Source organism: Notamacropus eugenii, chromosome 6 (assembly GCF_028372415.1).
Source record: "Notamacropus eugenii isolate mMacEug1 chromosome 6, mMacEug1.pri_v2, whole genome shotgun sequence".
In the NCBI taxonomy this organism is placed as follows: Eukaryota; Metazoa; Chordata; class Mammalia; order Diprotodontia; family Macropodidae; genus Notamacropus; species Notamacropus eugenii.
The window spans coordinates 325,935,031-325,961,082 of NC_092877.1; the positions used below are offsets into that span (position 1 = coordinate 325,935,031).

General features: G+C 38.2%; 1 protein-coding gene across 2 annotated transcripts in view; it reads right to left on the bottom strand.

Annotated features, from left to right (window-relative positions):
* The window catches only part of IRS1 (insulin receptor substrate 1), an 84,274-nt gene that overhangs the window by 41,160 nt on the left and 17,062 nt on the right, over positions 1-26,052 (bottom strand). The window contains exon 2 of one of the 2 annotated variants that reach the window (XR_011968992.1): positions 7,084-8,921. The exons of the other annotated variant lie outside the window; for it this stretch is intronic. The gene's annotated coding sequence lies outside the window, so the exon portion shown is untranslated. The remainder of the gene's footprint in view (positions 1-7,083; positions 8,922-26,052) is intronic. 2 annotated transcript variants of the gene reach the window in all.

Sequence of the window (26,052 nt, forward strand, 5' to 3'; positions counted from 1 at the left end):
ATTAGTCAACAAGCACTATTAAGCACCTACTCCATGCTAAGGAAAATGGAGCTATGAGAGGTAGACAAAATAACAGGAACGAAAAGTAAGAGCTGGCATACCGTGAGGAAGACATAAACACTACAAAAAATGACAGAACTCAAAAAGAATTTAGCGTTGGATAACCACCCATACACATTTTAATGTACTAAATTATATTCGCAATAATGACCTAGACTCAAGAAGTTAATTTGTTCAGTGAGCATTTTTTAAGAATACAAGGAACTGAGTTATTAGTCACCTAGCTAAACAGTCTAGAGAAAGGTTGTCAGACATGGGGAAAGGTGTTTTTAAGCAAGTGGCCTACTCTTAACTGCAACATATAACACACTTTTATGATCCCCAAAACCTCTCACTAAAGTCTGTATTAGGAGGTACATGTTCTGTTGAAATTCTTCTAACTTTAACTGCCCTTACACACTATTCTGAAAACTCTGTTCCCATGAATGGTTCGTTGCTCCACTCCTTTCTGATCAGCATGGCATTCTTTCCTTAGATTCTTTCCAGCTAAGATAACTGATGATTCCACTGTCTATTTTATCTTGTCTTCCAATTTAATTCAATAAAAGGTTGGTGCCCAAAGCAACTCCCCCTCTTGACCAACTGAAGTTGGCATTGGTATCTGAAATAAAACAGTTTTTCCAATCTGTGGTAGTTAACTGTGGATATATCATCAGTATGATAAGTCAGCAAAAAAGCTAATGCCACGTTAGGCTTCACTAAGAGAGGCAAAGGGTCTAGGACTAAGAGAAGTGATAGGTCCACTGTACTCTGCCTTGATCAGACAACATCTGGAGTACTGGACACATTTAAGAAAGGGTAGTGATTGGATGTAGGATGTTAAAAGATGGGCAACCAGATGTACCAGAACTTGCCAACAAGACTTTGAAACTTCTGAGTTAAGATCTTATATATTGGAATACTTTCAAGTCAGTGTCTTGGGGCGCTTGCTTGGTATGATGCCACGAAAGAGATTCCTGGATCCTTTACAACTAAAATTAAATGCAAGTAACCTTAAAGCTACAAAGGTACCTCTAAATTTAAGTATCCCTACACATCTGAGAAAATTTTAAGTCAATCCTTCCAAAAAAAAAAAAAAGGAAAAGTAGCAGCTCCATTTTTATCTTCTGGGTCCAAGTTGGTCTGATAAGAATGTATCACAATGCTAAATCTGAAATTATTCTTTAAATGGACTAAAATATTAAAATCTTAGCACAACTTTCTTGTTATTCTATCATGAAAGCCACACAGAACAACTTATCAGTGAGTCAGGCAACCTAAAGGACTATTTTAGAAACAATAAAATTATGCAAATCAATTACAAGTCCATTAACATGCAGCCAATCTCAGAGTGCCATGGGCTTGGCTTCAATACTGCAGAATTCAAGTTACTATAATTCACATATCTTGGGTGAGGAGTCATGTAAAATGTGTTGAGAGCTTATTCAACACAGATATTCCTCTTTCAACAGGATTTTCATTTGAACTAACTCTTTTGAACCCTTACTAATAAATTAGCTCCTTCTACTTGGTCTTCTACTAATATTAACATGAGAATAAGCATATTTTGGAATGGAAAAGCTAGTGAAATTGTCTAGACACGAACAATATTCTTCTTAAAAGTCATATTTGTTAATGGGAGCAGAGGAGGAAAGAGGCAGTATGTAAGTTCCATGAGGGTATGGACTTCGTTATCGTCTTCATATTCCCAACACCCAGAACAATGCCTGGCACACAGTAGGAGCTTAACAAATGCTAGACCAGAGGTTCTTAACCTGGAGTTCAAGAACTTTTTAAAAAAATATTTTGAAAACTGTCTTTCAATATCATTCGGCTTTTTTGGTAAAGCCATGTATTTTATTTTACATATTTAAAAGCATTATTCTGAGGAATTCATAGGCTTCACCCAATAGCCAAAGGGGTCCAGGATACACATAAAAATGGTCAAGAAACCCTGGTCTAGATAAATATATATTTTACTTTATCTGGAGCATTAACTTATGGGGATTAAAATCTTGGATTTGGCAACTGGGAAAGACAAAAACATGCATACTGAAATATAATATTGTGCTAACTCTTCCTTTTACTTCCAAAGGGTTATAGTGACTGATAATGTCCCTTTAAAATACCTTCCTGTGCAAGACACTGTCTAACCCTACAGATTAAGAAAAATAATACAAAGGGATATATTTTCTTTTAGAGAATAGAATTGGTGTGGGAAGGGAAAAACATCTCTAAATTGCGATATAAATAGAAATTCATTCTAATAATTCGCTGGCTGGAATAGAAAATGGAGTCTAAAACTGATATTTTTAATGGGCACCATTTTGAGGTTATATTCAAGTCATGGAACTTGAATGCAGTTTTGGAGACAACATTCATACTCCATGTAACTTTAGTGAGTGATTATGGAATGAGAGATTATTGAAATTATAAATTCCACTTCTGTTTGAACCCAGAAGATGACCCAGAGAGGGACTCCGAAGGGCAAGGAAAACAAAATATACTTCCAGTATCTAAACTTGCACAATATAAGGGGAAAAAAAACATTACACATGACTCAAAAGCCAAACCAAGAATCAGCATCATCAATAAATGGTTCATATTGAGCATCCATGTGGTTTTTGAAACATATTCCCAAAAAATAAAACCTCATAAGCTTAAAAAAACACTTGATTTTGGTAAACACACTTTTCTTTGAAGCAAACAATGCCCAAAGACAAAAAAAAAATTTTTTGTGTTTAGTACAAACCTATTGTGCTCTGGAAGTACATTCTGGTTTTTTTTTAAACTTGTTAAATGTATCAGCTTGAAGTTCTTCAGCCTACAGCCACAACAAGACTTTAAACATACATACTATTAACCATGGCAGCTGGTAAGTGTCCTGAAACAATAACTGCTGAACAGCAGCTGTAGCAAATCAAATTGGGAAACCCTGTAGCACCTCCTATATTTTGGTATGCACTGACATTTATTTCTGCAGTGAAGTTGAATGGGTATCACATGAGTGGAGAAGAATGGTTATAGGCCAAGGCAGATACATCTTTCCAAACCCATTAAAGACTACAGAAAACAAATACCCCAAATTCATGCATGCAGGAAGGATCAAGGCCAATACTGCCACTAGTGATAGTGTTTTTCTCGGGCTTGGGGAACAATATGGGATATCAGAATTCATTATAAAATGTCAGTACTTGAGGAGTGCCATGTGTCACCAAACCAAGAAAATATGTCGAAATTCTTTGGCTAATACAAAAATATTGGAACATCTGCACAGACTTGGATTGGTTTAATAATCACGCAAAGGAGCAGCAAAAAGATCCATGCTACATACAATTAACACTGCTCAGGCTTGATGAAAACTGGATACTTTTTTTTTTTACTTAAATAAATTTGTAAATCAAATTAAAACCCTCAAAAACCATAAGCACAGTTTTATTAAATGAGAACGTTTAAAAATAAATGAAAACTTTCTTTTTGCTTTTAGATTTGCCTTTGGAAATTTCTTCCTATTCCTCATGAAAAATATGTTTCAATAAACTATTTGCAAAATGGTAACTTGGAAAGTATCCTATGATCTACAAGTAGGATAGCACCCTAGTTTGTATCTGATTGTAAATACATAAGATCATACTTTTAAAAAATTCCCTTGATCCCTAAAAATATAACCTGTCATTTGGACCCCTGCCCATCTGGAATGTCTTTAGGTCAAATACAAGCTTTCAACACACTTCTACAGGAGTATAAGCACAGCTGGGACTGATTCTGGCATATATATGGGAAGCCTGCATGTGGATATATATTCATTCTGCTGCACTATTTCCTACCCCCCAATAATGACAAGCCTTTCCAGGCCTAGTCATTATAAGCATCAACAGATTCATAAAAACTTTTCTTTCCATTAAGAAAGACAGTTAAGGACAAGATAATATTAATAATAACTAGAATTTATATAGTATTTTGATAAGTTTGCAAAGCATTTCCCAAATATTATTTCATTTAATCTTCATAACAACCCTGGGAAGTATCTGTTGTTATTATCCCAGAGAGGTTACAGGTCAGTAAGTATCTGAGGTCACATCTGATCTCAGGTCTCCCTGATTCTGGGTCTAGCCCTATATCCTCTATGCCACCTACCTATGTTACACAATAATTTCTCAAAAGTCAAGTCAACAAGCAATTATTAAGTATTTCTTATCTTCCAGGTATGTGCTATAAGCTGGAAAGTAACTTGCCATCAGAAATACCTTCAGAAATTCAAGGTGTTGTCATGTACAAGAATTTCATAAGATGTATATACTGAGGGAGGAAATCTTTGCAAGCTACTGCTGTGCAACCTGATGCTGAAAACTAATATACAGTAAAAACTCAGGCATACCTGTGCATCTTCAGCAAGACCTAGCAGTTACAAGGGTTTTCCACATGGCTTCAATGAAAACTGATACTTCCAAGTTTCGACAACAAGTTGTCAATGTGTTGGCAGGAATAAGAATATACCGTCAGCCCTTGGTTACTTACGCTAATGGACAGGGACAGGTTTGGATAATTCAAAATACTAGCTAACAAAAAAAATTTATATTTGGTTAAATAATGTGAATGTGTCTGAGAGACTTCAATTTTAATAGGGATATATTGGTATATTGGTGATTCATTTCAAACTAGATGCATTATCAGATAAATTTGACAAGTGGTCCACTTGGTTCCCCTTATATCTATCCTTAAATACTTTCCAAATTCAATTTCCCCCAGCAGTTTATTCAATACTGGAACCAGATTATAGCCATATTTTCAAGCTTCAACTGAGCAAAAGCCTCTCCGCATACAAAGTAAAGTCAACAAGCCAATTAATTATTGAGCATTTATTAAGCACCAATTGTATTGTGTGCCATAGCCCCACCTCATGCAACCACCCACAAAGAAAGGAAGTGAAGGAAGGAAGGAAGGAAGGAAGGAAGGAAGGAAGGAAGGAAGGAAGGAAGGAAGGGAAGAAAGAAAACCAGTCCTTGCCCTAAAGGAATTTCTATTCTACAGGGGGAAAGGTGAAGTCTCAAACGTACAAGACTCAATGTTTATACTCTACTAATCAAGAGTAAACTATATCTAAGATTAGCCAAAATTAAATGACTATCTTATTTAGGAACCATGAAAAAACTACAGCATTTTTGTTACACACTGCCAATGGTATTTTCTATTCTGTTGTGAACTTTCTCTTTCCAATTATTTTAAACCAAAATCACACCTTACTGGATGACATGGGCAGTGTGTACCTAATCAAAAGCAAATAAATATGGGCTACATCAATACAGTAGGTTGTTGGTGATAAGATCGAGCCTTTAGACCTAGAGAGAACCTCAAAGGTTACTTAGACCAACCCTCTCATTTTACAGACAAGGAAATCTATGGCTCAGAACCCAAGTAACACCAAAGGCAAAGCCTGAACTCAAACGCTGGTGCTCTAACTCCAAATCAACCAATCAACTAACAAACATTTATTAAGCACCTAATATGTACCAGGTATACTTTGACTTTACCATAGTACTTGGGAGCTGCGACAAAGCAAATTCAGGCTTGACAGGAGGAAAACCTCTTAAAACCACTCAAAAGTGTACTGTTCAAACGTGGAACAGGATGCCTTGGAAGTTGCTGAGTTTCTGCTCACTAAGGACCTTTGCAAAGACTGACCACTTGATGAGTTTGAGGTAGAAGTAATTCTTCTTTAGGTATGGGTTGGACTAGTTATATGGTCTCTGAGGTCACTTCTGACTGTGATTTTCTGAATTTCACTCTGCCTAGGGAATTCATTCCTAAAGGGAAGCACTGCTTCTCTAAGAACCATTACTACTCAGAGAAGGGGGTAGCCCAGAGTCAAACAATGAATCAGAGGCGACACTATCAATACAGTTCATACTTAATGAGAAATAGTTTTTAAATATAAATGACAGCCTTCAAAAGTTTCTATTGGATTGCAACAACTGTCATTGCATTCTTTTCCCTAGGAAAAAAAAAAGGTCTAGATTCTTATCTGACTTTAGAGAATCCAATTAAGTGATTTTAATCCTCTCCTCTATGAATACTGACTGACCCCACCCCTGTTAGAATACAGCATTCTGACCTATCATCATCCTGAAGCAAAGCTGAAATTAGCAAAGATGAAATGACACTGTCAATGAAATACAAGCATTGGCCATCCAGAAATTTCTACTCTGAAATATACAATGCAAGGGACAAAAGGTCAAAAGTGCGGTTCCCAAATGCCACAAATTATTTATTTAGGGCACTGATAACATATTTTTAAGAGCACTAAAAACAACAACAAGAATAGTGCAAAAATATTTAAGTAAATGAAAAGCACCTTAGGGTTTACAAAAACTTTTACATACTTTACAGGAAAAGTGCTGAAATAGTTGGTCTCCTTTCGAAAGTGAATTCTAGACATAAACCCTAAAAAGGCAAAGAAAGAACACTTCTACAACCCAAAGCACACTATTAGCAAGATAGTTTGCTGCCAAAAGAACCATGAAATGTTAATTTTACAAAATAGTGTCCCCTAAGAATGAACTTCCCAAGGAAAGGATAAAATCAGAGAGCAATTGTATTCAGTTATCATTATCTTCCTTCAAATGCTTTTAGAACAAAGCAAGTAATTTTCTGAATGAAAAGATAAAAAGAGGAGAGAAAGTTTCAAAGGAATTCACTAATTCACATATCGAGAAAAGCAGAATTGGGGGGAAATGTATTACCGAGTTCCTCGTCAGTTTCTACTTACCATTTTCCAAACATTTCCCATACTGATCTATTTTTAGTTTCTTTTTATTCAAATTACTACATTTTTGGGGTTTTCTTTTTATACCATCTTGTGGCTTCTGCAGTCCTAAAATTATGCAAAACCCTGAAAGTACTGTATTAAGTCTCTCTGAGAAGGCTACTGCCCAAATTTGTGCCAAAAATATAACAAACAAAACCCACAAAAAATGCCATGGATGCCACATCTCAGATTTTGGCGGTCCCCCCTCAGAAAGCCACTAGAAAGAAGAATGAACTTACCAGCACACAAATCTCAAGTTGGAATGGATTTTTTTCCCAAAGGAGGACATATTTCTTCCAAATAGCACAATGAAAGCTTTAACGGTCATACATCCTTCATCAGAACTGCTCAATCCAACAACAGCAAAAAACTGTATCAAAGTCTTTGTGGTCTTCTCTCATTCTTGGCTTTTATGGTATCAACCAGCCCTTCTGCCATTTAAGACTATTTTTCTCATCAACATAACAGTTCCTATTACTTTGTTCTTTAAAAAAACAAATCAAAAAAAATTTAAACTCTGAAGTCACACACACACACATACACACACACACACACACACACACACACCTCCCACAGTCACTTCAAGCTTTAGAAAACAAGACTGTCTGAAACAACACCAAAAGCCCTTCACTAATGTGAGGAATACTTATCATGAATTCTACCTCCTAACATTTATTCTTGGAATAATTCTACTTTTTAATACAGTATTTTTCCCTGTCAAAAATCAATAGTTGAACTTGAAGCATGCTGCTTGTACTAGGGAGATGACGGTTGAATAATAGTATTAAAATCAGAATCACTACTCTGACTCTCTTCCATAGTAAAAGAGGAAGAAGTGAGATGGGTAACCCTAAAGATCTAACAATCCAACCATCATATCTGTTTAGTTTATAATAGATTTACAGGAGGCTTCTGTTTAAGCCTACATTAAGATCGGCTTGCATGCCCTTAGCTCACACACAGCAGCTGGTGTGAGGAAGGGTGGCCACATATACATGCATAAAAATGAAGAGTAAAACTTTGTCATGAAGAATAAATACCCAAAAGAGAGGATTTCCGTAGCAGCATTCAAAAGGTGCTTTCAAACGATCACATCTTAGAAGAGATCTCAAAATGATTTCCAAATTCCAGTCTAATGAGCCTACTTATTTTGGAAAACATTAGATACGATAAACTACCAGTACACAAAAACTATTTGGGCAGGATTTGACTTGTACTGAATTCTGGAATATGCATAAAAATGAAGATTGAAGAAAGAAATACAATATAAAAAAAGATCATCAAAAATCACTTATATTTGGAATATGATCAGAAAGTGAAAATCCCTTTTAGAACATGGTCAAAGACATAAATTTCATGCAAAAACCATGTAAACCCATTCCCCCTCACTAGTCTCATCCTCTCCTCCCACCCATACACAGTCTAATACCTCCTTTCTGCTTGGTTCTATCACTGACACGCAACTGAACAATTAGGGGGGCAGCTGGAGGGTGAGAACCCCAGTTCTCTGTAGACAATCCACCCAGCAGATAAGGTATTTGCAGCTGACTCTAACAGCAGTTGCCTCTACGCAAATCTGCTGAATATCTTCTACAGGAAATTGCGAAGTATGTTTCAAACAGTATTTAGTTCAAAATGATTAATTTAAAACAAAAACTTGGTAGTTTGTAACATGAACTAATGAAGGAAGGGTCATACATTTAATCTTCTATCAGCCAACTGGCTTTCCAGAGGAAAAATAATTTACCAAAGCCACTAATTAAGTCTTTCATTCCAGCCAATCTAACAAGAGATAATGGAAAGATAATGTGATACATAACTCAAAAGTTACTCTGAGATCACCATTGGAAAATCAACTTAAAGTACAAGCATATGCTGTTCTGTACTATTATCATTTGTGTACAAATTATTTCAAGGAGTAAAGGGAAAAGGAATAAGCATTTACACGGCACCTACTGTATACCAGACACCGCGCTAAGTGTTTTACAAATATTATGTCATAATACTTCGAGGAGCACATTTCCTTGAAGACAGACATATTTGGTTGCTTTTGCATCCCCCGTATGTGGTCCAGAGCCTGAAACACAGAAAGTACTCAGTCAACGGTGAATTGTTGAACTGAAGGGGGTCAGTGGCATTATTTTCTTAAGTGAATCCCAAAGCAATTGACAGCAATAAAAATCATACAATTTATTCTTAAATCAAGATCAGATAGTGTCATACGTATCCGTATGCAGAATAGGAAACTATCCGCTGTCTAATTGATTTTTCTACAAAATTAGGTGAAACAAGAGACACAAATTAACCCTTCCCCAAGGATACAAAGCAGTACATGTTTTATCATCAGCTTTAAAGCATTGAGTATGGGATGTCATCATAAAAAACCCCTTATCTACCAACTTCATGTCTTGCTATTTGGTATGCCAAGGACCAGTCAGATTTCATTGACACAAGGAACTTCTATGAAGACTGCAATCCTTCCATAACTTATAGACTTTATAAGAGTTGAAAGAGACTTGCCCCTGGTCACACAGTATCAGAGGTCAGGTCTAGCATGGAATCCATACCTCTATACTGTCTCTCTCACAGAATCATAGTAGTGGGAAATGTTAAGCTGAAATTTTGATGTTGCATGCTTCAGATACCTTTACCTTTAAATACAACACTAAACATGTTGATAGGTGTGACGGCAGCAACCCTTGCTAAAAATTCATGCCTTATTTCCACTGCATAAAAAGGTCAGCCACCTGGCAATCTATCATTTAACAGGAATGCTGACGAACAATCTCACTCATCCCTCAAGAGTTGGTAAGGATGGTACTGGAAACATTCAGATGCTCACAGGGCATCAATCCAATGGCTGATGGATGACACAGGTTGTTGGTGTGCTAAAACATCTCTGATGGTGGCTGGCTAGAAGCTACTCCTAATACTTCCTATACTTTCACATGTGGGAAGACAAGGGCAGCAACTGGGACTTTGATCTAAGGTCCAGGAGTGGGGAACCTGAGGCCTCAAGGCTACATGAGGCCTTCTAGGTCCTTGGGTGTGGCCTTTTGACTGAATCCAAGTTTTACAGAACAAATTTTTTTTATTAAGGGGATTTGTGCTATGAAATTAGAGGGCCACATGTGTCCTTATGGATGCAGGTTCCCCATCCCTGGACTTGAATCACTCACTACTGAGTATTGGTCAATACTGAGAGAGCTAGGGAATGAAAGAGGGAGGGGAAAGCTAGATTTATCTAGGGATTCCCTTGAGGTCTCTGCAGACCATCTTCTGGACCTCCCCTAAAGCCTGACCAAATCAATCTGCTTTCCAAAGAGCTCTCCAAACTCTGAGGCAGCTCTGGAAGCCTCTACGGCAGCTGCCTGGACCAGAGCAGACACCTTTCCAAGACAGGCATCACATATCATGGACCCTTCTGAGGCAAGTTTAGAGATCTAAATGAGACATCTCCCAATGCTTCAAAGTGGTAGGGAATTCCAGTTCTCATCTCTGCAGCACTGTAAGAAATTCTCTTTTAAAGGAAATAGAAGACCCTTTTCTCTTTTTTTGCCTTTTCTTTCTGAAGGTAGCATCAGAGAATTGAGATCTGTAGCAAGATTAGATTCCCTCAGCCCACCCATACGACTGGAGAAGATGCTGCCACAGACTATGAATTGGAAGCAACACACGCCACCAGCACCACATCCCAGAAAAGCAAACAATATGAAGAGGACACTATTAAAAGCTACTTCATCTATCACCATTTCTTGGTGAAGTGGGGAGAAATAAACTTTTTTTTTTTTAAAAAGAAAGTGTTTCGGCTGTTTTATATACCTCATCTCTGGCATATAACTTCCCTATACTTTTAAAAATGATGGCTAACCAGTGCTGTGAAATGTGGCTACAGAATCAAACTAATAATATCTGGTATAATATAGGGGAGATTAGAGAATTCAAGTAAAATAAAACTTAGGTTCCTAAAACATACAAGCTTCCACAAAGTGCCAGTCCCCTGGTGGCCAAGTGTTATCAGCAAGTCTAAATTTAGATTTCATACCCTAAAAACCACTCAATATAAGAGTTCAAAAATAAATGCTAATCTAAAAATAAGGGCCAGGAGTATAACAGGTTATTTCAGGTGACATGGAGGGGAGGGGGGCAAACGAAACAAAATCTTCTTGCTAGAGCCTAATTTTAATTCAATATTTAGAGGACTATTTGTATTGAGAACCTCAGGAAGAAGGATCTGATTCATTCATTACAGAAAAATAGAAACCCAGGTTTCAAGTGAACCAGAGTAGAAAAGTCAGTTATGCTAACTAATGTGCAGACCAAGGTAGCCTAGGGTTTGGGCTATTAGCTCATCGAAAGCCAGACATGACTGGGATGAAGTCCTACAGAGTGAATCCCAAGAACTCCACACCCAATACCTAGATGGACTGGTTTCTCAGGCATGTATCTCAGGGGCTAGGATGACATAATGGGGCATGGCTAGAGATGAAGCCATCTTGTAGTAACCCCTTTACCAACCCATGTAGGGCTCTAATTAAGGGAAATAAGGAACTCTAACTATGAAGATTCAGTCCAGATGTGGTTGGCTGGTTCATATCCAAGTATGAGATTTTGTGGCTGAGTTTACTAATGCATCACCAAAAAAGGTATGGCTCAAAAGTTTGTAATGAGAAGGCCTTGCCTTTCCTACTTTCCACACATGCAAAATGGTTTCTAGAATAAATGACATGGAACTTCAGAGCTGGAAAAAATGGAAGGCCCTCCTTTGTCTAAAGGTAGGCATTTGGGAGGTCTTGGCACACATGGTAGTTTTTTCAGCAAGAATATTATTTAGTTACACATTTCCAATCAATTTCATTATTCCTTATGAACCTAAAAAGTAATAAACATGGAATCATTTATGAAGCCCACAGGGAAAAAGGCAGTCAATGAATGGACTAAGTTATTTAGGTCTTTCTACACCACGATGAGCTAAGAGTTGTTTAGGAAAATTCCTTTGACCTCTAAACTATTTAGTGACCTTAAAAAGTATTGAAACCACTAGTAGATGCCTCTCTGGCAATTATTAAACAAGTCTGAGGGTCCTGAGAAGTTTACTAAGATCCTGAGGCTACTTCAAGTTAGCAGAGCTGACTACATCACCAGAATTAAGCATAGCTAGCCTGACCCATTCCCCCATTACTGCCATAATACTGGATTACAATATCAAGGCCATTCCTAATCAATCTCTTTTATGAACTATGTTTGAAGATACAGCAAGAATCTGAAAGCAGGTTAAGAATACTCTGATCTCAATATTATCACATGCCATTGAGATCCTCAGGAACTGCTATATTTTGGTAATTACACTCTTATAATAGTCCTACATAATAGTATGCTGCTTGGCAGAGTCAGTACTGAATTTCAGACCAGCAAGAAGATCTCAAGATGCCTATGGTTGCTTCTCAGTCAATACCCTGAGAAAGCTGACGAATGGGAATGCAGAATTGAACACTGCCACTAAAAACATCCCATCTGGGAAGCTTACAATCTCCCTGAGCTAGGGAACTGAAGAATCAATGGAAATAAAACCATGGTAACCCAGAATACTTTTTAAGAGACTAGAATCATACCCAATGTACAGAACTTACTGATCTGCGTATACTGCTTCACCAGAAACAACATTACAACTGATGAACCTAAACATGTCTGTGACAGACATCATACTGGGCTTCCAAAGAATTTCATAAACACTAACTGACATATGGCAGTGTTAACACACTAGAGACAGCACACACACTTGAAAATCTACAGCCCATCAACCTATCATTATGAAACCCAGTAACAAGGCTATCATTTAAGTGGTAACACCATAGCTAATGGGAAAAGATTCACCCTAGTCATTATCTCTAGGTTACTTCAAATCTAAGATTCCAAGAAACCAGATAATTACGTAAGAACAAGCACCAGGTCAGTCAAAAGAGAGGAGTCTACCATCTCTTCTAATAGGTGAATAAATCTGGATAATGAACAAATAGTCTATGTTCCTATTATTTCTTACAAAAGCATAGAGTTTAAGCCTTAAAATCATATAAAATTTAAGTATCAATGTTTGTTATTCTGGATGAAACCACGACTGTTATGCATTTATAACAAAATATTCATGTGAACAGGCTAAGCACGGAAGTTATTGTACATAACTAAATATAGTTTGAAATACAGAGATCTCTAACTAGGACAGGGTGACTAGAGCTGTGCGTTGGGTTACTGAAATTCATGAGACACTTTCACTCCTTCAGCAGGGAGAAATAACTAAGCTTAGCACCCAGGTAGCAAGAATAATTGTTTTAGCAAGAATAATCAATGAAGATAGTTTGTCATACACATACACAATAATAGCTGTCCCCCCAACATAGCCTCATGGTATCCCAAGGTCTTTCACCCAATGGGACTCTCTCTGCAGTCCTCCACCTTTGCCCCAGCTATACTTTTGGGTGACAGCAGACTTACTCATGATGGCTCTGTTTGATATACCATGGTGTGTCAGAAAGAACACAGGAAAGCCAGTTCTGCTTCTGCCACCAATCCAATAGGCCTTTGGGTATCAGTTCCCTCATTTGTAAATTGAAGGAAATGCAAAAGTTACTCTAATGTCTTTCCCAGTTCTAAAATTGTATACCTTTTTGGGAAATGTTGTTGATATGATATGCACACAAGCAATGGAACTTCATTATAACTTCTATTATTGAGCAAAATCTAATTTAAAAAATATCTGGTTAGTTTTAGGCCCCATAAGCATCCTACACTCTTTAACAGGATGCTTTAATCCCTGAAAAAATCACACAAGCTCATGACCATATGTGTATGTCTGTTGTATTATTCTGGTGAGACATAGTTATAATGCACCCTCACCAATGTAACAGCCCATCAAAGTGACTACCCATCCATCAGTCCAATATGCCCATCCTACCTCCAAAACAAAAATAACTGTAACTCACTGCTTTTGGCCACTAGGTCAATTACCTTAAACAGATGCCCACCTAGAAATGGACCTCTTCTCCCTCCCTTGTTACCTTTTACTTTACCCAACTCTCTTTGTCCTTTTCTTTCTATTTCTGTAGCCAGGTATGCTGAGTAAATTTTGACATAAACATGAACTGACTAAACCACAGTAGTTATAGTTCTGGAATGAATGAGCTCTAGACCCAGAAGGAACAGGCTATAAATTTTGGGGGCAGCCACGTTGTACCATGCCCTGAATGGCCACCTCTCTGTTTTGACAAATTTAAATCAGGAACAACCAACAGCAGCCCATATTTAAGGATTATTTTTTTCTTTCCTCAGGGTAAAAACATATGAACAAATGCAAAAACACAAACAGCAGACAACACTATCAAAGTTACTCTAATTACAGTGAACATGCAAGAAACATTATCTGACCAACTTCTCTTTTCTCCCTGTTCCTTTCTCACACCCTTCCTTTCTCTTTGGGACTGGTCAGCTGTGCAGTTCAGATTTCTATGACCAAATTCGAACAGCTGACCCAGCTAGCCAAGGGAAATCAGCATTGCTCTGAAATGTCATCTACCTATTTCCTGTAGTGGCACAGGTCCATGTTAGGGCTCTCTCTTCCATCCTGGCACTGGCTAGCACCAAGGACCACCCGGCCACCTTACTGCCTGGGCCTAAATCTTAGAAGGGCTTAAGGAGCAAGAACTGTGATAGCAAGAAATATCCCAGCAAATGCTGACTGGCAAATGCATCCTACTTTTATTTTCCATATTTAAAAGGTAATTAAATGCAGAGAAACTACTCACATACCCTATCAAAACATAACATAACAAAAACATAACAAAACATAAATATGCTTTAAACTGTATGTGTCTAATTTGTGCTTTCGGCTTAAAAATCACTTGTTCTAAGTGAATTGTTCCAGGGGGAAAGGGGGGATTTCCTTGCCAAGCCTATAAATGCAACCCAGATCTCCAGGATTTGATAGTAAAACCTATTCATTCTTCCTGACAAGAATGTCTCCCCCCAACAGTGAGCTTCACATATCTTTTCACATTAGTGTCACACAAATTAGACATTTAAGAAGAGAACTGTCTGAAAAAAATATTTTCAATCAAATGCAAAAACAAAAAATCACTTCAAATGTACTTTTCCATCCTAGTGGGTGTGGGAGAAGGAGATGAAGAATTCAAATAACTCAGAACCTCTAAATTCTTCAATTTCCTTAGGTTTATGCTGCATTACATTGAGATTAAACCATGCTTATGGGAGGTGGGGGAATTGAGACTAGCAACGTATCAGATGCAGACAGACACTTTTGCTCTAAGCAAACTGAGAGAGATGGGAGGGAGAAGATCTTGGTAGGAGAAGGAAAAGGTGGCACCAAGGTGCCAATGAAAATATTTTGAAGACTCAAAGATTTTTTGGAAACACTCAGTAAGGCTGATTCTAAATAAAAAGATGTGTGTATGTGTACATGCATAAGCTCATAGGAAGATCAGGCTACTTAAAATGTAGTCTATCACTTACTATCCTGAGGAGGAATATTAACCCTTGGTTTCCTGCTAATGGGGCCTCCTCTGAAAGGCTAAAAGCCATCATCGTCCACATAACCTCCCATGGGAGGGGCACTTCCCAAAATGGAAGCTTTGGGGTCTTTAGTTCACAGGCAAGGCTGTTTCATAAATAGCCAAATATAGGTACTCCAGGGGGCTGCTACACTTTCAACGCAAATACATTCCGATTGTGTCAATTCCCCTTGGATGTCAGTGACTGGAGAACATAGTGCCTAATTAAAACATCACAGAACGTCTATAGAGGATACCTTCCACGCCTGCATTGAATGAATCCCACAATGACATGTGGTTTGCAAATGAGCATGAGACACCAAGTACTACAAGCTATTTGATGTTCTGTAAGTTCCTGAGAACACTAGAAGAGATGCCATAATGTAGTGGAAGGAGCAAAGGAAGTTCAGGTATATCCCTGACCAGCTGGGTGACATTCTCCTCCTTTTTTAGCTTTGTTTTGTATACTGCCTTCCCCACTGTATTGTAAACTCTTTGAGGGCAGGGACGGTCTCTTTCTCTTTCCTTCCTTCCTTCTTTCATATTTGTGTCCCCTAGAGCTTGGCACAGTACGTGACACACAGTGAGTGCTTAATAAATGTTTACTGCCTCTTGACTACCCCATCGCAGGTCACAACTCCTCAGCATTCTAGGCACTTCTCTAAGAGCAAAGGTGGGAGAGAAGGTGCCAACCTGCAAAGGCAGAAGGCATTTTCCTCACCAGAAAGCTCCTGAAACGAATGCAAACACAGGTCCGGTTCCTATCCCCATCCTACTTCAAAAGGCTGTTATGAAGAAATATTTTGAAAGCTATGTTTCCAGGGCTGTAAACTACAAGCCCTGAATAATAATAACATTTTTACTCAGAGACTCATTTTGGTGAAAATAACGCACAACAACTGGCCCTGGGTTTTCTATTCTGAGCTAATTTCCCAGTAGCCTTCTCAATCAACAAGTACAGACAACAAGAGAGATTATAAGGGAATGTGCTGGAAAAATTACCAATGTAATCCAAAGTTAAATATATAGAGAAAGCACACGGAGGTAAAACCCATCCCTGGTTGTAATCTTTTATGATCTAGGCTGTAAAGAATCTTACTGTCAGATCTACAGGACAAGTTGAGGCAGTTCTTAGACAAAAAAAAAAATACATATTTTTTTTAAATGAGTGTCTGGCTCTTCTGAAGGGAAGGGAAATGACATAAGATGTGCATGGTCTTTGAAAACTTGGGATGCTGCATAGCTTTGTTTTCTACCCAGACACTTTGATGATCTAGGATGAATCCCTTTTCTCTCTATCCCCATCACTACCATGCCAAAGCCAGCCTCATTATTATAAGTCGGGGAAAGGCAACAGAGACAGCTGGGGCAACAGAGGAGCCCTGAGGGCCCCAAGCCTCAGGAGACAGGGCTTCTAGTGCAAGGTTCTGGCTCTCATTAGGTAAATACGTGACCTGAGACAAGTTATTTAACCTTTATGGACTCAGTGTCCTCATCTGTAAAATGAAGGAGAAATGCTTTCCAGTTCTAACATTCAAACGTTCCATGATTAATGAGAATTGGTACATGCAAGTCACAGAGGTGAGCACGGGCTGTCCCAGAAGGAAAAGGGGGGAAAGAATCATACTGTGCCCCCTCCTTAATCTTCATGCAGACAAAATATGATTAAATATGAATGCACAGGCCAGCCTGGAAGAGGAAAATGAGTAATAAAGAGCAATATGTGTCCCTGAAAGGCGTAGACAGAAGGCTGCCCTCTATGCATATGAGTACCCTCAAATGTTGGGTAAATGAATGGTAAATATTGTTTTTTCCTCCCCAGTGAACCAGGTACCTTTCCATAGTGCAGACCAGTATCCATGCCAGTGAGGGCAGGGGCTTAATTCACCATGCCCTAAGAATGGAAATTCAGACCCCCTCCTCCCCTCTCCCCCCCATCACATTTTCTAATCTGCAATCTGCTTAGGGCATGCAGACATGGACTGGGTCAGTCTCTGGAGAATTCAAACACCATCTACGTCTAGATCAGGCAAGCTAAGGAAGTATAAATGTCCTGGAAAGAGCACTCAAGAGACCATGGTTCTAGTCCTGGCTTTGGTAAGGCCCTCATTTCACCGAGCCTCAATTTTCTTACCTGTAATATAGGAGCTTGGGACTTTTTGTCTTTTCTGTGATGTCTTTTGATTCATACATAAATTGGATTTAAGTGAGGCAGAGCTGCATGAAGTTGTCAGCCTCACTCTGTCCTCCCGAGTCATCATAGCCCAGAGGCAGGACAGAGTCAAGATGGCTGGCGATGGCTCAGGATGCAGTGGATGCCCTTGGCTTCTTCCGTGTCTAACCATGCTCTAAGCACTCCACATCGCCTGCTTCATCTGCCTTCATGTTCCTTCACTGGAACAAATTGTTCTCATCTGCCCATTCCACCAGATGAAGTCTTCACATGCTTGGGGTAGATACCCCCCTAACTCACCAATGGATTTGAGAACTTTTGGTTACCCTCAGCCTGGTTTGGTCCGTCTGCTGAAACGGTTTACCAGGGTGTGGCTGCTGCACATGCTGCAGCTTCTTGGAGCCACAAGTGAGAGTTAGACGGAACAGGTGTACACCAAAGATGGAAAGAGCCCTGAAAAGGGCTCAGCAGCCATCACACCAAAGGTACTGGTCCTCCCTGAACACACCCTACACCCCCAGAGCTTGAGTCTAAACGATCTGTGGAGGAGTTCTTAATGTAGAATCCATGAAACTGGGTTTTCTAATCTCTTGATCACAGTATTTCAGTATGAATATCTTTCTGTGTCATCCTACATATTTTACTTTGTGCATTTAAAAACACTATTCTGATGGTGGTCCCATAGGCTGCCAAGGGAGTCCAACGTATGTGTGTACGCACGCGCGCACACACACATACACACACAAATACAAAGTTAAGGATCCCTGATCTATAAGGACCCTTTTATAAATGAAAATCTGTTTCCTCCTGAAACAGGGAAAACTGATAATGACAATGAAAGACATCAAATGTGTCCTAGTTTCTATAGTTTTTAATAAATGTTACGACTGTTAAAGGAATTTTACAAATTGAAAAAAGCAAGTAAACGTAGTTCTATTTCCAACAATGTTATTTTGTTTAACTTGAGACTTAAATAATATCCATAGTTCTGAAGAATGGCATGAGTAAGTTGGAGCATATATCAAGTAAATACCCTTCATAAACTAGAGAAATAGAAAATTAAAAGAAAGCATCTAATACAAACAAAAACACACCTGAGGGAGGAAAAACCCCATATTACACAATTGGAAGCTAGGAAATAGTTATTTAGATGACACTGTGAACTCCTCGAGAGTAAAGCCTGTCTTTTGCCTTTACAATGCTGCTCCTAGTAGGTGTTTAACAAATGTGTACTGACTACATAATTGAGTGATCACAACTTAGGACGATTCAGGGATCTCAGTGGACACCAAGTAGAACACAAATGAATAATACAGTGCTAACATTAGAAGAATAATCACACATGTGAGTAAAATAAAAGGGGTATCATGGATAGAGACCAGGAGACTAGTTTTCTATCAAGTAGTCAGTGCTTGTTGGACACCATTCTACTAGTCATGTCCAATTATGAGCTCCACAGCTGGAAGAAGATGTGGAAAACTTTATGATGGCTCTGGAAAAAGCCACAAAATTGATTAAAGGGGAGGGAAATAAAGCCTATAAGTAGAAGCCACAGAACTTATTATTATTAAGAGAAAGTTGAGGGGTTATCTTTCAAACATTGAGGGGGTCAGTGAGTTATTTTCTGATGACTCAAGTTCCTCGCTATAAACTAAGATTTTGTACTGGGACATGATTAAAGCTACAATGGTAGCCACACCTGTGAAGATATGACATAAAACAAGGGCTTGAATGGGTACTAACCCTATAGGTGGCCCTATTCCCCATTTTCTTGAAAAAGTCACTGATGTCAAATCGTTTTTGTTCATTTGCCTCTGGCTCATACGAGGAGACATATTCACTCTACCATAAAGTGTTTAGTAAATATTTTGCCTTTAATCAATCAACTGATTGGCCTAGGAGTACCTAAAGTACAGACACTGAAATGTACCTTCCTTCAGTACATTTAAGGAATAGATTAGACAACTATTTGATCTTTAGTGTCAAAATGAGTCACATGTGGTTCTGTAAAATATTCCTCTGAAACCATTAGTAATAATACAATTACCTCAATTCTTTCAGATACTATGCTAGAAAGAAGATGGGCCTTGAGAATGGAAAATGAAGACTGACATAAACTTTTAATTTTGTAAAATGATAGAGCCACACCATTAGTCCAATCTCTATTTTAAAAAAAAGCAAAAGGTATTGCAATAGAGTTATTAGCAGTCAAATATAATTTCAGAGAAACTTCCTTATTTTTACAAAGTTTTGATTTCCTTTCCTAATTAGGGAAAAGAAGTCCTAGTTTTAAGTTTCATTAACCTATTTTCCTAAGACAGTTGCATAAAAAATGCTATTTAAAAATTTCAAAAGATGTCTGGTCACAGATTCCAAAGGTTGTTGCAGATATAGAAACGGATGTATAGCTATAAATAGATACATACAGATCTATGCTGATATATAAGTCTATCTAGCTATCCATCCATCCATGTTGTTGTTGAGTCATTTTCAGAGGTGTCCAACTCTTTTTTTTTTTTTTACCTCATTTGGGGTTTTCTTGGCAAAGGTACTGGAGTATTTTGCTATTTCCTTCTCAAGCTCATCTTACAGATAAGGAAACTGAGGCAACCAGGGTTAGGTGACTTGCCCAGGGTCATACAGCTAGTAAGTGTCTGAGGTCAGATTTGAACTCTAGAAGATGTCTTCCTGATTCCAAGGCCACTGCTCTATCCACTATGCCACCTAGCTGATATACATGCATATATGTATGGGTATATATATATATACATATACATGCATACATGCGTATATTTCTATTAACATACACACATATACATACATATATACAATATACTATACTTACATATACTATATAATAATAAAATACATTCTATTTAATACAGTACTCGAATATATTATTTTATAATATATAAATGCAGCATTATATGTTACATATAACAAAATATATAACATATTTTAATGCTGCACTTTTAATATATTTATATTATTATAGATGAATATACATGGCATATGTACATTGTTATACATATTATAATGTATATAAAAGTCATTTAGCAATTTAATTTTAAAATGTTAATGATAATAATTACCATGTGTCATGCACTGAGGAAACAAATACAATGAATGCCTAAAGAGTAAATTGTCCCTTAACTTCTCCTCAATATCTGGCACACAGGAGGCAATTATTAAAATTTTCTAAATTAAATTGTTAATTGGTTAACTTCTTTAAAAGCTGGAGTTAATTCTAACTAATAATAGCTCATATTCATATAGCCTTTTCCATCTCTAAGGTGCCTGACATACATCATCTCACTGCTCACAACAATTCTGTGAGGGTGATCCTGTTATTATCCCCAATCGATAGATGGGGCAATGAGACAGAGAAAGATTGCAAAGTCGCAGAGTTTGTAGAAGAGGTAGTATTTGAATACAGGTCTTGCTCCTTACAAGTCTAGGGCTCCATCACCTGATGCTACTGCTGCCCCCCAAATGGTGGATATTTTAAAGTTTTAAGGAATAAAGACCAGTGAGTGCCTCAGTAAAGTGCTGAAATTCTGAATTAAAATACGTTGTTCTACAGGGACATGTGCTAAAGGTTAATGACATTTGACTGAATGAAGTTATAGCTCCCAGAATACGACCAGACCCAGGGTATAGACTAATCCTTCTCATAACAAGCCATGTTCAAATGAATTTTGACTGCAGCTGGTGCAGCTAATTGTAACAACAGGAATTCCATGACTTTTGCCTTAAGACTAAAGTTCACTTTCTCAATTATCTATGGAAATGAGGGATGGGGGAAGGGCCTAAATGTATGCCGTAATCCCCAAATCTCACTTTTAACTTCTCTTGCTCAGTTCGCTTTTTAGCAGAGCTGTTAACAAAACTGACTGACTTGAATTTCACTTCCTTTCCCCAGCCCTGCCCATGCTTATTGGCAGAGGCGCTAATGAGCAGTGAAATGCCCAAGAGAAGGACAAGAGAACCAGAGGGAGAAAATGGGGACCCAAGGGGCCCACACTGTCCAGGAGCTTAATAACTAGTTTCTGAATACCTGAGATCGCTAGAGTAAAACCATTATTTTTAGTCATTTTCTTACGGCTTTCGATTTCCGATTTCCTTAAACCCAAATGCAAATGCTAAACTGTGACCTGAATCTGTAAAACACAATTAACATCATATGAATTATGCTAGCAGAATAAAAGCTGATGAAATGTTATTTCGAGTAGAGAAATAAGCAAACCCCATCAAAACAAAGCAAAAGATGTGTCCATCTTCAAGAAACAGACAGTGTCTTTATGGAAAATAAAAAAGGAGAAAGGCTTTGAGATAAATCAGACACAGAATCATTGATCATTTATTCAGGTCCACGAATAATTAAGTTCTAATTCATTTTAACCGTGATTTTACATTCAGTTGAAGAATATCATAAGGTTTCAACAGGTAGCTCACTGTCACTCCCAAAATCATTCATTCTGAGTGAGTAAAATAAAAATATTGCACAGGGATAAGGGATCTGCTTAAGGTACCCAAAAATGACAAAGAAAAACAACCTTTTTCTAAGTTGTGATTATTATTATAGTCATGAGGTTTTTTTTTCCCTACACACTTCCTGATTTAAAAAAAAACTTTCTTAAGTTTTGAAAATCATAAGAAAAAGGTATAATGTCTGTAATGTAGGGAAGGAAAACAGAAGTGGATGAGAAATAGGAAAGGAAGGGAGAACACATCCAGTCATTTGTATACTCAGTCAACCACCATTTTATTTGGCCAGTTCAATAATCATATTGACTTTCACACAATCAAAATTCATTAATTTGACTGCAACCTCAGAGACCCCCTAGTCTAAATGCAAACCTGAACCCTCTATGACATTCCCAATGAGTGATTATCTAACATTCATGAAAACCTCAAGTGATGGACCACTTACTATATTTTCCTCCAAGATAATCAATTCTATTTATGGATAGGAATAAATATCCATAAATGCTAGTAGCTCTTCCTTGTAGTGGGCCCAAGTCTGCCTCTCTATAACACCACTGGTCCTAGTATGGGGCCATGCAGAACAAATTAAATCCCTGGTGCCATGAAGCATCTCTTTAAATATCTAAAGATAACTGACACATTTCCCCCTTCTTCTCTCCAGACCAGAATCTTTAATTCTGTCAGCTGACCCTCCTGTGGCATGTTCTCTAATCTTCTTGCCATTCCAGCTGCCTTCCTCTGGCCATGACCTTGAAACATGCTGCTTTTTGTCACTGTTGAGTCTTTTTAGTTGTATACAACTCTCTGTGATCCCATTTGGGGTTTTCTTGGCAAAGATAACAGGAGTAGTTTGCCATTTCCTTCTCCAACTCATTTTATAAATGGAGAAACTGAGGCAAACAGGGTTAAGGGACCTGTCCAGGGTCACATGACTAGTAAGCATCTGAGGCCAGATCTGAACTCAGGAAGATGAGTGTTCCTAATTCCAGGCCTAGCATTCTATCCACTGCTTCACCTGGCTGCCCAAACATGCCAATCTGTTTTCTCAAACAGGGTATCCTGCCCATCAGTGAACACAGCACTCCAGCAAAGTAAGCAAAGACATTATGAAGACACGTATGATCAGAAAAACAAATTGGCCAGGCACCAAGTGAAAGATCCCAGGTGGAACAGAACATGAGAATCTCAAAATAGTGAAAATAACAGATAAAGGTTTCCAAACCTGAGTTCAAATTCCGTCCCCCCTTCGCCCCTGCAGACATTTCATGGATGTTTGATTATGGGCTAGTCACTTCATGTCTCAAGGATTCAGTTTCTTCATCTGTAGAGATAACAATGCTTGTTCTCCTTACCTCATAGGGCTGCTGTGAGGAAAGAGTTTTCTGAACCTTATAGTATTACCTCAGCATGAGTTATTACAAAGCAGTACTTCCCTGGAGGAGTTATGAAAAAAACAAACAAAGAATCAGCAGAAGGAGGCACAGGCACTGGGGAAAAGAATACTCGCAGCGATGAACAATGGGTCCGTCAAGGGGACTGAATTAAGAAATACTTCATTCCCACTACCAACCTGTCAGCTAGGTGGTGTTATGGAAAGGGCACCAGGCCTGGAACCGGAAGACCTGTCAGAAGGCCTGAATTCAAACTTGGCCAAAGACGCTACTAACTGTGGGACCCAACGTAAACTTCTGCCTCAGTTTCCCCATCTGTAAAATGGGAAACGACAGCACCTGCCTCCCAGGGTTGTTATGAGGATCAAATGAGATAACTGTAAACCTCTTAGCACAGTGCCTGGCTGGGAGACAGACAGACAGACAGACAGACAGAAGCACTATATAAATATTAATTATTGCGAGGTGTCACATCCCCTTACTCCCACCGCACCTCTCCACCCCAAAAAAGTAGCTACAAATTGCCAGTACTCTGGACCTGTCACAAACTAGCACAGGAGAGAAAAATGGCTAGACAGTTTTTCTATTAATAGAAAAAAAAGTTAATTAATTGAAAGTGACCAATCTGCAAACATACTACTTAGCAGGCGCAAGGATACTCAATTAGATCAGACTGAATGGCTCAGTGTTTTTGCTGTGTATTTGATAATGCAAAGACACCATCTGAGATCTTGTCTGACAAAGCCTTGTGTGATATAGGCTTTGAAGACACAATAACATTCTTCAGGGGGGTTTGGAGCCCAGAGGCTAAAAAGCCCCAAATAGCCATTCATTCTTCCATCTTAAGACACATTCCTAACCCAGTTCAAAGAACTAGCTACAAGCCTGCACACCTTCTGAAGGTCCTTCCTTGTAGTAACTTGTGAAGGACAAAGGCTTATGTAGCAAAAAAAAAAGTAAAGGCAGGGCTAAATTCCAATACAGAGCGTATTTCTCATGTTTCCGAGTGTAATTCTTTCCTATACATCTTTTCAAAATTAAGTTCATCAATGAACGAGAAATTTTTAAATCTAATTCCAACAACTTCTAGGTTGTTCTAAAAAGGGAAATACAACATTGTCAAAAAGCAACAGTTGTTCTCTATTTTAAAAAGCAACAGTATTTATGCAGGAAAAATCTAGCTAGAGAATGGACTGAAAAAGAAGGATGCTCCAGATAAAGCAATGGTGGGAACCTTGCATGTGGGAACCTTGGGGAAAAGGGGAGAAAAGTTCAAACAGGAGCACTCCAAATGCTCCACAGGAAGCCCAGAGACTCATCCTGTCCTTTGGCCAGAAGGAGGTTCCCTTGAAATTAGGTGATAGAAACATTTAAGGTATTTGACAGAGATAAGACAAAAATGTGAATGTTGACTAGATCAGAGATTTAAAAGTAATACACCAAACACATACATGCTCCTCTATTTGTTTTTCATAAAAAGTAAATGTCTTATCAAAATCTGGACTTGCATTCAAAAAAGAAAGCACAGCCCTCGAACCTTAGGAAGGTCTCTAACTCAAATGACTTTGCTACTTGTACCTCCTTTCTTTCACTGTACTTAGAATCTCACATCTCAGAACTGGGAAGGCACAGTTAAGAGGTCACAGGATCATTCATTAACTTAAAGCTGAAAAGAGCCTTATATCTAGTTCAAATCTTCTAAAGTTCATTCATTGCTTCCAGCTTCTAAATCTCAGATGCTGTGATCTAGTTTAAACTCCTTCATTTTATATGAAAAAACAAGGCCCAGAGAAGGTTGAATCAGGTAGGTATTAAGTGATAAAGTCTGACTGCAAGTGTCCTATAAGTCCAAATTCAATATTCTTTCTACTGTATCAGGTTTGACCTTCTGCTTTCAGGCATGTAGGGTGGTAACTGAGACCCACGGTGATTAATCATGGACACAGGGGTGAGTGGGGGAAATGGTGAAAGGAAAAAATGGTAGAATAGAAACCTAGTCTTGCCCTGCTCTTTCCTTCCACTATAGCCATTTGGGGAGACTGTGATTTTGTAGAAAAACACCTTTTGACTATAGGTTCTGAGTTTGAATTCTGGAGCTGTTTTTTACTTATGGGAACTTAATCCCTCTGGGTTATAGGCAGTTCATCTGTTGTATGAAAAGTATGGATTAAATAATCTCTAAGGTCCCTTCTAGGTGTTTAAAAAAAAAAAAAAGATTTTGAAGCCACAAGAGCCATTCTACAATTCATCAGAAAAAAAAAAAACAAAACACTGATGATTTTTAAAGGTAAGAAATCCATGCCATCAACAGCCACATGAAAAAGTGTTCCAAATCACCAAGAGAGAAATAAAAATTAAATTGCCTCAAAACCATCACAATGGCAAAGTTGACAAAAAAAGGAAAATGACAAATGCTGGAGGGACTGTGGGAAAACAGGCACATTAATGCACTATTGGAAGCACTGTGAATTGGTACTGCTATTCTGAATAGCAGTTTGGAACTATGCCCCCAAAGTTACTAAACTGTGCATACCCTTTGACCCAGGATGCCACTATAAGGTTTATATACAAAGAAATCAGTGAAAGAAGAAAGGGAGT